This window comes from Tympanuchus pallidicinctus, unplaced genomic scaffold (genome assembly GCF_026119805.1).
Source record: "Tympanuchus pallidicinctus isolate F22 unplaced genomic scaffold, pur_lepc_1.0 scaffold8, whole genome shotgun sequence".
Lineage (NCBI taxonomy): Eukaryota > Metazoa > Chordata > Aves > Galliformes > Phasianidae > Tympanuchus > Tympanuchus pallidicinctus.
In genome coordinates this window covers 39,222,656-39,237,095 of record NW_026294802.1, presented here as the reverse complement: position 1 = coordinate 39,237,095, position 14,440 = coordinate 39,222,656, and the positions used below count along the sequence as shown (strand labels likewise).

The window sequence follows — 14,440 nt, the reverse complement described above, 5'->3', positions numbered from 1 at the left end:
AAAACTCCCCTGAGCAGAAAAAGTGAATGCTACAGATAGCTTACTATGTTGGCTTTGGATCTCCCCAAAAATGGTTACCATCTATTTTCTTTATTACTTTTTAAAAAAGAAAATAGTTTATCTTAAGTTCCAGCCACATTCTTAAGGAATGGATTCTTGAAGAGCTCCTTCTTTATGTTATGCAATCAATATTTTACTTAATACCGAAGAGTTACCACTGAGCAAAGATCCCATCTGAAACTCAGGAAGAAACGTCATCAGCCCAGGAAGGCAGGGAAAACCACCTGAGCATGTTAAGACATTGTTACCTGAAGGAAACAGGTAGGGGAGACAAGAGGCAAGAGCGATGCCTGAACACAGCTCAGCAAAGCCACGCACTGAGGGAGTTCAGGCAGCAGAAGCCAGAAGTGAGAGATGCCAACAGGTCTGCGAGCCTGAGATGGCATCAAGAGATGCTACATTTTAGAGCTGTATTAAAAATGTATTTTGCTGATATGCAATGGGGAAAGATTTGTTGATTTCTGCATGAATACACCAGTAAATAATTATTACATTAATCCTTTCCCAAAAGTATTTACAAGTATAACACAAGAAAAAACCTGCTTTTCAAAACTCACTTTTTTTCCCCCCATTAAAGGCCAATGCCCTGAGGATGTTTAATTTTGGGATGAAATAATTTTTTTTTTTTTTTTTTTTTAATTATCTGGGAATTATAAACACGGTTTTGTGGGGAAATGCACCTCTTGGGGTGGGAATCTTATAACATGTTTTTAGACTTCTGCAGAGCGGTGCCTTCCCTTCAAGGGAATGGTTTTAAACTGTTTTCCAAGTTAGTTCAATACTGTCACACAGGTAGATCTTCATAAATTAGTTTGTTTTAAACCACAGCTTGGAATCCATGAGGATTCTTCCAATGGTTTCATTAGGGTTCTCAGTATGCTGCTCTTACTGGTTTAAAAAAAAAATAGTATTTTTAGTATTTTTAACATTGCACTTTGTGGAGAGAAATGGATGCAGCGAGGCAAAGCAAAAAAGGGAAGGCAACAGGACACTGTCTAGAAGTACAGCGCACTCTCAGCACTGTCTGCCTGTTCTGCTGCTGTCAGTGCTGAGAGAGAATGCCAGCGCGTGGGCACACGTCAGATCTGAAATGCCACGGAACGAGCACACAGCAGATGGCTTCCACATACCGACGAGTTTGGAAACGCAGGTGAATAACCCAGAGAAAGTTGTTTTTTTTAAGCACTGCTGAGGCAAAGCTACAGGTAAACAGGCAGCACAGAAACGTGAACAAGCAATGGCAGCAGGCCCTGCTGAGCTGCAGGCACCTGGCCCAGAGCAGCTGGGGCAAGGCCTCCTCACTGGGCTGCCATGGGGAGCGACCACTCTGATTCCATGTGCCATGCTTCATTCATGAGGAGCATCACTACCTCTTCTCAAGCCTGGGCCACAAAACTGAACGAGCAAGAAAAAAAGAAGAAAACTGAGACACGAAACAAGCCTGGATTCTTCAGTAGCAGCCTCTGCTGTCTCTGTGTAGACACAGCTTCTTCCCCAGTTTTGCCCTGAGCAGACAGATGCTTTTCCACCACTGCTGTGCTCCCTTTCTTCAAAATGTTTATCTCCAAGACCCTTCATGCAGCTGACAGGGAAAGCACAGAGGCTTTGCTTGCAGATGGGCTAAATAAGATTTCTTGCTGCAGGCCAGCATTTGCATGCTCTGAAGTGCTCTCAAGCGACCCAGGGTAGCTCAGGCAGCAATGCAGACGCCGAGGACTGAACTGTGGTGATGTGTGAGCTGACTCCTCAGCACACCAACTCCAGCTCAAAAAGCCATTCTCATATTCTTCCACACTGCCCAGCTTCAAAGCTTCTTGACTCCATTTCTGCAGCATACGCCAATTTGGTTGCCTCTATGGCAGCTCCTTCCTCTTCTTTGAGCTTTAGATTATCCACCCTGGCTGCCATCTGGCCCTATTTAATTTCCACTTGCAATGTCATTTTAAAAAAAACAGGCAGATATACTTTCCTATCCCATCAGCATGCACTGAAATGGTCTCAGACTGGAGTAGGATCTGGAAATGCAAAACATCTGCCTATGCCCTTTCTGCCAGGACAGGTAGCAGCACCTGTTTCTGCAGAGTTCAGCCACTTATCCTTATGCAACTGCATCACAAGGTGAACAGTGATGGGCCAAATGCATATCTAATGCCAGTGGGCATAAACTCCAGTCAAAGTCCCTGATGACATCGAACAGTTTATTTTTCTCAGTAAATCCTTTTGAAAGCTTTTCCTAAAATCAAATTTCCCCACAGTTCGATCAAAAAGTTGGGAAACGCATTACAAGAAAGCAGCTGATGAGCAGACAGATTGCACACAGAAAGAAGCATGAACAAGAAATACCATGGCTTACTTTATTTAAGGGACGAATTAAATAGTTCCTTTGACCTTGAAGGAAAATAATCTTGTTCAAGAAATGGAATTCGTTTCACTGCAACAGCTCAATCGCATGAATAGAATCCACCATCAGTTTCTGCAATGCTGGGTGCTATGCCAGTGCTATCTGCCTAGCCTAGAGAAGGACTGAACAGTCCAATCAGACAAGAGCCATTAGGCAGGGCTGATTCACCCAAAATCCAGCAAGAAGTATAGCGTGGGGCACCCTGTCTTGTGGCTGTGGCTTGTGGTGCCATGACCCCCAAACCACAGCACCAGAGCCCTGTCCAAACACAGGCATTCCCTCTTTCACCATATATTTTAAAAGGTTTTCTTCTTCAAAAAGATGAACTGAGATGGGGTTAAAAACAGGTCAGTGCTGAAGGTCTAATTCTGCTCCCTTGCATTTCAACTAGCACACAACACCTTTCATCCAGGGGATGGTTGGAGATGAAGGTGGTCTGTGCTGGGATGGCAGAGGCAAAATTCAATGCTTTGTTTCAAGTTATACATTACACCTGATGCACCGTACCTAACTTTTATCCGACTATGATTCAAGGAGTAGAACAGTACGGCTTGATTCTTGATCTACTTAATATGACAAAATGACTGTTGGAATATACTTCAGAAAAACAAACAAACAAAAAAGTCACTTCTATTTGTTATTCTTCCTTCAGCTCTCCTTCCCCTTTTCCCCACTTCTGTCTTTCATACTGAGCCTCAGACTCAAGACAGCTTCCTCACTAGATTTTGCTTAAGATGGACTCCAAGGGGAGAATTTTCAACCACATGATTTAGCTTCCCACCTGTAATTAATCGTAAGAGCAGCTAAGCAGCTGCACTTTGGTGTGCAGCACCAAGTGCTTACCCACACTATTATTTAAGCTGGGAGTTTTCATTACGTTTTCTTTGTCTGACCCAGCTCAGGAGCTGCTCCAACACTATTTGCTCCAGTAGCAACATTTTCAGGACACTTCTGTGCCCAGCCATAGAGGCATGTTATTTTGTGCAGATGCTCAACTGCTTTTAGCCTTTTTCTGAATCACCAGAGATGGGATCATCCATCACCCTGTTTCAAGGTAAAGGGATTCTGGTCAATCTAAAATCATTTCTTAACAATTTTTTTTTTCTCTCCTGGTGATCAGTTTAAGGTTGCATTGAGAACAACTGATGCTAAATGACAAAGACAATTGATTTTACTGATGATGCCATTTTTTCCCCCAGTCTGTTTGCCTTGAATCTCTTCTGGATCAATATTATTGGCCAGATAATTTCTGCCTCAGTCTTTCATACACACACAAAAAATAAAAATAAAAAAAAAATCTTCTGACAAACTACTGTTATTAATTTCCACCTACATATGTATTTTTTTTCAATTTGTAAAGTATAACATTGTGAAAACCTCTAGCAAATGAAGAAAATTGTCATTTTGATGAGGGCTCTACAAAATGTTAATAAATACATTTTGCACTTACATCTTTTGTCTCAATTTGGCACAATACAAAGAGAAATTATGACTTCCTAATTCTGAAAAAATAGCTTAATGTTATGTCCGTGCTCAAATGGACGTGATCAGTCAGTTCAATACAGGTGCGAATGAGAGATGAAACCTGAAATCCTGCTACTCCTTTCTCTGAGCTCATCTAGATGTCCTATTTCAACATCTGAAGTCTGGTCTGAAGCCCAGAAAGTGTGATTTACCGCAGCTGGTGGAATGTAACACAGTGCTGGTGTATAAATATAAAATATAAAAATGAACAGAAGAATACTTTCTGGATAGCTAATGAAAATGACTTCACTACTGAAGCTGTATGTGCAGAAACACGCACCTGGCAAGGCAGCCCAGGACTCCTGGGAATTATCAGAGCACTTCAGTCGCTGCTGTCACTTTGTGTAACCATCCCTCCATGACAACAAAGTCTTCCAAACCTCACCTCATTTCTGACTGCAGGCCATCAGACCACAAATGTTCTGCTACCACAACATGGAAAGCACCAAAATCTGATGTCCAAAGGATAAAGGAGATGGAACACGTGACATAACTTCTGCTTCAGAAAGGCCTGCATGCCTCAAAGGTTATTTCTTTTTTCAACCTATGACAGTTGGTCTAAGGAGATTACTCGTATAGAGTCTGCTTGAAAGCTCAGTGTCTTTTCCATGGTAGATATCAAACTACAGAGCGTGCCTCAAATTCACACTTCAAAAGGGGAACTTAAGATACAGAAAAGCAACTGTCAACAGCAAATTAGAATCACAGGGAAAATCCATTTACCTTTTCTAACAAAACAAAGAAAAACTTCTTCAGCCTACTCTTAACATGGGTCTGAAAAAAAGATGCAGGAAACACCTCAGCCACACAACAAAGAGTGCTACAGAGCACTCTAAAGGACTCTATATAGTTTCAAGAAGTCTTCGAGGTTCTTGAAGATACTCATCTCCATCCACAGCAGAGTTAAAACCCTATTAAACAAATTGAAAGACTGATCCGCTTGAATACAGTGCTGAAGAAGAATACTTTTACTTAAGTAGCTCACTTGAAGCTCTCTCCACTGCACAGTGTAGGCATGCCCTTCCTACAAAAACCTAAGCTCCATTAATTAAGTGGCAAAACCGTCCTTCAACTTTTACATTAAAGTTCTATCTTCAGCTTTTTGGACATACATACACCACTGTTTGCAGAATGCCATAAGCATCTGCTCAAGCTAACAAGCCCTGCATCCAAATCTTAAAAGAACTCTGTTGAAATGTCACATCCATTCTTATTTGAAATGACAAAAACTTCCAGTCTTCATAGGCATAATTAAAATTTGTGTTCCGTATATGCTTTCCCCTCTGGAAAAAATTATGATCTATCATTTTAAAGGAATCAAAGCATCTTTCTACAATTGGCGTCTGACAGATTTCATTAAAGTCAGGTTTCTTTTGAAACGTGGTATCTATAATTCTGTTTAATGTAGAGCTCCCTCTGTGCATTTTATATGTGTAGACAGTGAGCACGCATACATTTTCCCTCTAACTTTTTCTGACAGTAAATCTGTTTCTAGTACTAAAGAGCAACATATTGAAGCAGGAAAAGATGACATTAATTTTGTATGTAAATTGAATGTATGCAATACATGACACAATAAATGTCTGTGAATTACATGGATTTTGTATTCCATAGAGTTGATTAATGTCTACTTTATGGCTTGTTTCACCAGAGCTGTCCAGAGGAGGGCCAGGAAGATTATCAGCGGGCTGGAGCACTTCTCCTGTGAAGAAAGGTTGAGGGAGCTGTGTTTGTTCAGCCTGGAGAAGAGAAGGCTCTAGGAAGACCTCACTGCAGCCTTCCAGTACTTCAAGAGGGCATATGAACAGGAGGAAGACCAAGTTTTCACATGGGCAGACAGTGACAGGGCAAGTGGGAACGCTTCTAAATTAAAAGAGTGAAGATTTAGATTAGATGTAAGAGGGAAATCCTTTATTCAGGGGGCACTGAGGCAGTGGCACAGATGCCCAGAGAAGCTGTGGATACCTCATCCCTGGATGTACTTGAGGCCAGGTTGGATGGGGCTGTGGGCAGCCTGAGCTGGAGGGTGGCAGCCCTGCTCATGGCATGGGGTTGAAACTGGGTGGTCTTTAAGGAACACTCCATTAAAAGCCATTCTGAAATTCTATGGCTCCTTAACTCATAGGTGAAAGGTGCCACACTCTTCAGAGCTCTACCCAGATCTATTCCTTCACCACCATTCAGACTTCCATTTGCACCTAGCCCTGGAACTGCTGGTCTGGCCACAGATGGCCTGGATTCCTCACCACCATGGGGACTGCCAACCTAGGAATGGTGAACTGGGCTTCTTCCCCCCTGCTAGGAAAAGATTCAAGGTGGTGCCCTGTTCAAATTTGCATGTCTTGTTTACAAAATGTACTGCAGTCATTAGGTAACCACAGCTCTACTAATTCCCATATTTGAATGCTCTTTCATTTAGCACTTCCTGCGGTTACTGTAATTACATTTCAGGGCTCATTGGCTGAGAAAGTCAAATGACATGATAAAAAAGGAATAATACTGAAACAAAAGTTCTCATCTCTAAATGTCAAATATACAAGAATGTATCATAAGTTTTCAACAAATGAGACTGTCATTTTTTATCCTACACAGAGTATTTGTTTTTTCCATTAGATTCCATTAGATTGAGGGAACTGGGCTTGTTTAGCTTGGAAAAAAGAAGGCTACAGAGAGACTTATTGTGGCCTTCCAATACTTGAAGGGGGCATATAAAAAGGAGGGGGAACGGCTGTTTATGAGGGTGAATACTGACAGGACAAGGGGGAATGGTTTTAAACTGAGACAGGGGAGATTTAGGTTAGATATTAGGAGGAAGTTTTTCACACAGAGGGTGGTGATGCACTGAAACAGGCTTCCTAAGGAGGCTGTGGATGCCCCATCCCTGGAGGCATTCAAGGCGAAGCTGGATGTGGCTCTGGGCAGCCTGGTCTGGTGGTTGGTACCCTGCACACAGCAGGGGGTTGAGATCATTGTGGTCCTTTTCAACCTAGGCCATCCTACGATTCTATGATTCCTTTTTCATAGTGCTATTAATCACTTCATTATGAATCCTTTACTAAACTGGACAGCAAGAAAAGGGCACATCAAAACAAAGTATGCCAGAATTTTAAAGTAATTTCTACAGACATAAACCCAGATCTTCAAAAGCCCTTTCCTGAGATAAGCCATGCTTACTGGAATCCTGTATTTACATTTTATCAGTATTATTCAGAAATTTTTTAGTAGCAGTCTATTAACATTTATTAATAATGAACGTCACTGTTTTGATTACAGGAATACAAGTGCGTACTTGGGATCGAACACATACAGATATCTTTCAGGGAACTGTCAGTGCTTTCCACGTTGCTGACGCTACTTTTATCACCGAAAAGCCATAGGAACATGACTAGATATGGAAACTGATGTTCTTCCTGACAGGAGCTGGTCTCGTTCTTCTACACTGAGGAGGAGGTAGAGTTATGCTTCGGTCCATGTAGGGTTGAGAGAGAATAATTTGTTTTGAACTGGGGGAAATGTATAATGAAGGAATCTAGATGTGCCAGTATATTAATAAATGACTCTGAATACCTACGTGGAAGGCACAGGCAGTTGCTGTTATTCCCCTTCTACCAGCATGAATTATAGACAGCAGCAACAGATGTTGCCAATAAGCTTAAAAGGAGAAACTGAAGTGGTAGGAATACGAATGCAGTGTCATATGGGAAAAAAAAAAACCTGCAGGAGGAACACCTAACAACACAGTGAGTTTCTTTCCACAGAAGCCAGCCATATGACAGCAGTGCCTACCTCCTGCTGCAGTTAAATAGGTGGGTGCAAATGCTGTAACGGTACAAAGATCACAGAATATCCCACAAAGCCATAGAAGGAAGGAAACCAGTAGCACTGCTTAATAGTCTGCTTAATTTACAGTCAAGTCGACTGCCAAGCAACTGAGCTATAACAAGTCCCATATTTAGGGGAAGAAATGTTTGTCTTCTGTCTGTCCCTGCTTGTAAATGGCAAATGGAGGGAGCAGATAATTCAAGTACAGCATGTTCCAGCCTGTGACCGAGCCACTGAGCAGCCAGGGTTAATGACCGCAACAGTTGACGTGGGCGCCTTGCCAGAGGCCGAGTTTATCATCATCACCGTGACTGACTTCTACTCTCTACCGTTCAAAACAAAAGCAAAAACAAGAATACAACTAAACTAAAGAAAAGCAACCAAGGCCCCCACAGTTACTCAGGAATCTGAGAAACCCACAATACTTAACGTGACTCAATTTCTTTAGGACTGCAACAACTGCAATCCTTTATGACAAAGAGCTGCCTAAGCACATGGATCCAAAGCTGTTTGAGATGAGGCAGTCTCTGAAGCACTGACACACTACACAGAAAGAATACCCCCAGAGTATTAGTATTACCAACTCTAGAAGCCTCATTTAGGCAACTTACCTGAGCCTCAAATGTCCCCTTCATGCCTTGCATTTTTCAGCCACCTACCATTAGAACTATCAACAGAAAAGGCTTAGTAGTGCAATCAAATATATACAGTGTGCTCATTTGGGAGCCCATCTTAAATCACTTAAGAAGACTCAAAATCTAATATTTATTTCTTCTGAATACAAGCAGATACTGAAGACTCTTACCCACAAGAACCATCTTCTGAGCACAGTGCTCAAACTTAATGGAAGATATGGTTAGGGAAAATGACAGGAAAGAGAATATTTGGAGACTTTGGATAGTTGTGTCCCATCCCAATGCATGCTGCTGCTGGAGGATGACAGTGTAGCAACAAACTCAGACTGAGGTCCCACAGGTGAGCAGGGTTAAATGACTCCAGCCTGGGCCATGAACATCTGTGATGTTATTTCAAGGATGAATCTAGACAGTTGATCTCAGCACCCACAGTCCATAAGAGATGCCTTATTATCTGATTGCTCTGATAGATGTTTGTTATCTCAATAGTGACTTTTCAGAAAGCAACTAGTTTTTTTCAGAAGATAGGCTGTTTTCCACGGTTCAGCCCTCTGACACTGATGGTTTCCAGGATTCTGCCTGCTGGCAACAAAATAAAATTTAAGGTATGATGAAAATCTGTACTCTAAATATACAAGCAGTACCTCAATTTTGACTGATTTCACTTTACTTGAGTGCCCAGATGAAATACAGAGGAATAAAAGGAGTGAGAAAGCATTGCTGATATGTTGTAATGGCTGACTGATCTAAAACCATCAACCATTTTAAAATTCATTATTTTTGCAATTCACTGTTTTACTCCAACTTAATTAGTGACAAAAACACAATTTGCCTTCCATTTGAAACGACACTGATAATCACAGTGGAACTCAACAATGAAAACTGCTCAACGTTATACCTTGTTAGGAATGAGAATATAGTACCTTTACTCAGGCAATGAATGCTTTTGAAGCCATTATTTTTACTTCCAAATTTACTCAATTTCGTATCTTTGACAAAGCTCATGTCAATGTATATCCTTGCATTAAAAAAGCTGACAACAGAAACCTCCAAACCCAACATCCAACTTCCTCACTGTTACAGGGAAGATGCAATATAAAAGGCGAGGTTTACCTTTTCAATCACATAAGCATACACAAGCTCTCATTCTTCTACTCAGCAACAGCCACAAACTCAGATACAGAGTAGAAAAGTAGGGATATAAATGACTACAACATAAATTTCTGTAATTGCTTCAAGCTTGTGCTGCTCTGCCCTGGAGCGCAAGAGCCGCTGGAGCTCCAATAGGCATTTGCTGCCAAGCAGCCCCTGCAGCTTGCTCAAAGATGTAATCAGCAACAGGAATTGGAAGAAACGCTGCTTTGTGCAGAGATAAATTTGGGTGAAACATGGGTGAAACTGTTCCTTACCTGTTAGAGATGACCTCTACCTGTCCACTCAAAGAACATCAAATCCTGCTGAGCAGAAAACAACACACCACCAGCAATAAATTAAAAACAAATAGATTCAAGGCAAAAATATGAGAGGCTCCTCCAGACCAAATAACTGAAGGCCATGTCACAGATAACAACAGCTATCTTTTCTGTTTGTCTGTCTGCCTCCCTTCTCCAGTAGGCAGGCTTGTTTTAGCAGCTGACATTTCTAACCTTTTTAGGGATTCTATTTACAAAAATCTTTCAGTTTCAGAACTGATTTCTATCCACTTCCAAAACACTCAATAAAGATCTGTAAACTGAGGATGAATGCAGAACTTTTAGCTACCAGTTCCTCTTCATGCCAAAGACCTCTCCATAGCAGACTGAGCTCTCTAAAACTGCTCTATTTACCAGAGACTGAAAAACGGCCTTGCAGATTTACTGATTTAATTCAGTGTATTTTTCTATGCTCAGGCAGCCCTATCTGGCATGCTGTATGAGCTGTAGCAGACAGCAGGACACTGAGCTTCTTGCAGCTAAGCAGACAGCGCATATCAACTTCCAGAAAAAAAACAAAGCAAAACAAAACAAAAAAACACACCGTAAGCTTCCAGAGACAATGTGAAACACTGACTGCCTGTCCAACCTTGGAAGTGATCATGAAATGCATGAAGCAGCGAAATGTTCAGTGACATTCAGAGAATCATAGAATGGTTTGGGTTGGAAGGGACCTTAGAGATCCCCCAGGTCCAAGTTCCCTTCCACAGGCAGAGACACCACGCACAAGACCATGCTGCCTGAGACTCCATCCAACCCTCCAGGGATGGGGTATCCCCAGCTTCTCTGGACAGCAAGTGCCAGGGCCTCACCACCCTGGGGGTGAAGGACTTCTTCCTAATACCTAACCTAAACCACTCCTCATTTAGTTTAAAGCCATTATTCCTTGTTCCCAGCAAATTCCCTAATAAAGAGGTCCCCTCCATCTTTCCTGCAGGTTCCCTTTAGGTATTACTAGGCTGTAACGAGGTCTTCCCAGATCCTTCTCCTCTCCCAGCTGATAGAACACTCTCCTAACTATCTCAGTTTGTATTTGTAGGAGAGGTGCTCCAGCCCCCTGATCATCCTTGTGGCTCTCCTGTGAATCCACTCTAACAGCTCTAACAGCTCCTTCTAAAGGCTGTGGGCCCCAGAGTCAAACTCAGCAAGCATCATCTTCAGAGTTGTGCAATTTGCTGGGAAAAATAGGGGAGAAAATGTAGGTAGCTCTGACAATATGTTCCCAATATATATTCTGAAAACACAAGATCTTCAGAGCAAAAGGGAAAGTATCCATCAGTAAAATCTCTGCGTGGCCAAACTGCTAATACTAAGTGGGTAAATAGGTTTGACTCAGAAATCTGAGTTCTGAACCAAAATGCCCATGAAGCAGCTGGAAACTGCAGAAGATCAAAAAGCAGAGATTTTCAGCTATTTTCCCTTACTACAAGATGCTGACAGATCTATAGTGAGCAATGAATTGAAAGGGATCTTACAGTAGATGCAGCTGAGAGGGGAGGCATTGCTAACAAGTACATAAATGGATTTGCTGTACTCACTTGTTCATTAGAGAATGAGAAGGGGGAAAAAGGATGCAAATTAAATAGAAATGCCTCATATTGACAGGAGCTGAAAATAACACAGCAGCACATAGGGACTGGTACTCAGTTTTACTGCTAGTATCAATACTGGATGGCTATCAGGATTAGGAGCAAGTCAGGCTAATGCAAAGCAGCAGCAGGCAGTTTCTCCTTTCCCCTATTGCTATTCCATCACAGTTCAGCTCCTTCCTGCTAACTACACCGTTTGCTGCATCCCTCTATCAATTCATTTTAAAACGGCAGGCTGCACTGCTCTGTGCACAAGATTACAGATGGGGCTTGTGCCCGCTTTGTTGCAGCACAGTATTGCAGAGGGAGCCATCTGGGAGGAAGAGCAAATGCTCGGCTTTCTAATTGGCGCTTTCAGTAAAATAGAGCACAGTCAGGATTGACAGACCTAGAGAAAACAACAAAAGCAGCCATCATGAAGTGAGTGAAGGAAAAAGGAGCCTGCCTACATGCCAGGCTCTGAAAAGATCTGGAAATAAATAAGATTTGTGACAACCCCCTGCACACTGGATAGTCGTTAGTATCGCTGATTCTTCACCCCAATTCAAGAGACACTGCCTGATTTTCCCAGCTCAAGCAGGAGCAGGGGCACTGGCTTCATGGACATGATTAACTCTTGTTCCCACAGCAGGATAACAACATGTACTACAGCAAAACTAAGATCATCTTCTCTTCTGGATATTAGAGTAAAAGGATACCAATGTCTTGATTGCAATTTCTAAAATTGCCTCATTTAACTAAAATCACTTCAGTAGCATTTCCAGATTCTCTTTTTCAGTTTTACAATTCAGAGATTTCTTCTGATTTCTTTATGGAAATTAACAAACAGTGAGGAGGACTCCATCTAACCTATTCATATCCATCTCTGCTACTGCTTCTCTTCATATCATAAAATCACAGAATGATTTGGTTTGGAAGGGGCCTTTAAGACTGTCTAGTTCCAACTCCCCTGCTATAGGCAGGGATACCTCCCACTAGACCAGGTTCCTGAAAGCTCCATCCAGCCTGGCCTTGAATGTTTCCAGAGAGGGAGCATTCACAACCTCTTTGGATGTGTTCCAGCGTCTCACCACTGTCGCAGTAAAGAATTTCGTCCTAATATCTAGCCTAATTTTGTCCTCTTCCAGTTTAAAACCATTTCCCCTCATCCTGTCACTACATGCCCTTACAACAAATCCCTCCCTAGCTTTCCCCAGCTTTACTGGCAGGCCACTATAAGGCTCCCCCGGAGCTTTCTCTTCTCCAGGCTGAAGAGCCCCAGCTCCCTCAGCCTGACTCCATAGAGGAGATGCTCCAGCCCTCTGATAATCCTCGAGGCCCTTCTCTGGCTCCTCTCCAACAGCTCCACGTCCTTCTAGTGTTTGGGGCTGAAGGCCAGGATGCAGTGCTCCAGATGGGGTCTCACAAGAGCAGAGTAGAGGGGCAGAATCTCCTCCCTCTTCCTGCTGGTCACACTTCTCTTGATGCAACTCAGGATACAGTTGGCCCTTCTGCACACACTGCTGGCTGAAGCACACACTGCTGGCTCATGTTGAGTCTTTAATCAACCAATACTTTCAAGCCTACTCCTCAGGGCTGCTCTCAAGCCATTCTCTGCTCAACCTGTATCTGTGCTTGGGATTTCACTGACACAGGTGCAAAACCTTGCACTTGGACTTCATGGAGCTGATAAAGGCCCACCTCTCACGGCTGTCCAGGTCTCTCTGGACAACATCACTTCCCTCTAGCGTGTGAACTGCACCTCTCAGCTTGGTACGTGCTGAGAGTGCACTCAATCCCACTGTCCATGTCATCTACAAAGATGTTAAACAGCACCAGCCTCAGCACTGACCCTTGAGGAACACCACTCGCCACTCACCTCCACTTGGATGATACACTTGGACATTTATATACTTACATATAAAAAAAATCACACATAATTTGAAAATTCCAGGGTCTTCCATGTTATAAGACTTCCTTCTCTCCTTTAGCTCATCACACTTCCCAGATTTAGCTGCTCAAGAAATAAGTTGACCCAGCCTCCTCCTTTAAGTTTCCAACTGTTCTTCAGTTTATTTCAACCTCCACAGATGAACCATCTAGCCAAAACCCGATTTTGCAACAATTCACACAGTACACACCATATTCTATTTCTGTTTTTGTAAAAATCTCCAAACCAGCTGAAGTTTAATTGCTAGATCCAAACTAGAATATAGCTAGCAGGGCACATGGTGTAAAGACAAGCTTTTATACCACCACAGGCAATGGCTTAAACGCTGAACTATTGCAGATAATGACGTCATAAATTTAAGAAGGCTTTGCCCACCTCATGCTCTCATTGCTAATGCTCAGCCACTGTGGATCAATAAAACATACCCAGGCCTCCCTACAAGGCAGCATTCTAGAGAAGCATGGCCAAATTTATTGGCAGGGCAATTAAAAGCCAGTAGCCATTTTCTTGGTGTCTTCCAAAAATGTAACACTGGCTTTGCAGAAACATCACCAAAGGGCTGATAGCAGGACAACAACATCAAAGAAAACAAAGTCACTCCTTTGTTATGTTTGGAAACTGCAGCTCCTCTTCGGCAGAGGTGAACTTCAAACCCCTTATCAAAGTTCATTCTCACGCACGTTAAGAAGCCTGAGGGAGGTGGCTGAGTCGCCATCCCTGGAGGCGTACAAGGAACGTTTAATTGCTGTACACAGGGACACGGAGCCCCGAATAAAAGGTTTTGACATCTATTTGGGATAAGTCTTTCACTGCTCCGTACCAAATTGACATGGGTTCCCAAAGAGAAGGGGAACAGCTGCAAATGGACAATGCTGAGACTTGGCTGCAGTGACTCCTACCATATGCCAACTGCTGTTGTTGGCTTAGTTTTGGACATCAGACCAGCAATAACCGATGTGAAATCAATTAAAGAGGGGCAATCAGATAAAAGTTCAGTTCCCTTGGGC

General features: G+C 42.6%; 1 protein-coding gene across 5 annotated transcripts in view; it reads right to left on the bottom strand.

Annotated features, from left to right (window-relative positions):
• The window catches only part of ST7 (suppression of tumorigenicity 7), a 134,108-nt gene that overhangs the window by 69,891 nt on the left and 49,777 nt on the right, over positions 1-14,440 (bottom strand). The window contains exon 1 of one of the 5 annotated variants that reach the window (XM_052668457.1): positions 9,852-10,044. The exons of the other annotated variants lie outside the window; for them this stretch is intronic. The gene's annotated coding sequence lies outside the window, so the exon portion shown is untranslated. Of the gene's footprint in view, positions 1-9,851; positions 10,045-14,440 lie in introns of those variants that run through there. 5 annotated transcript variants of the gene reach the window in all.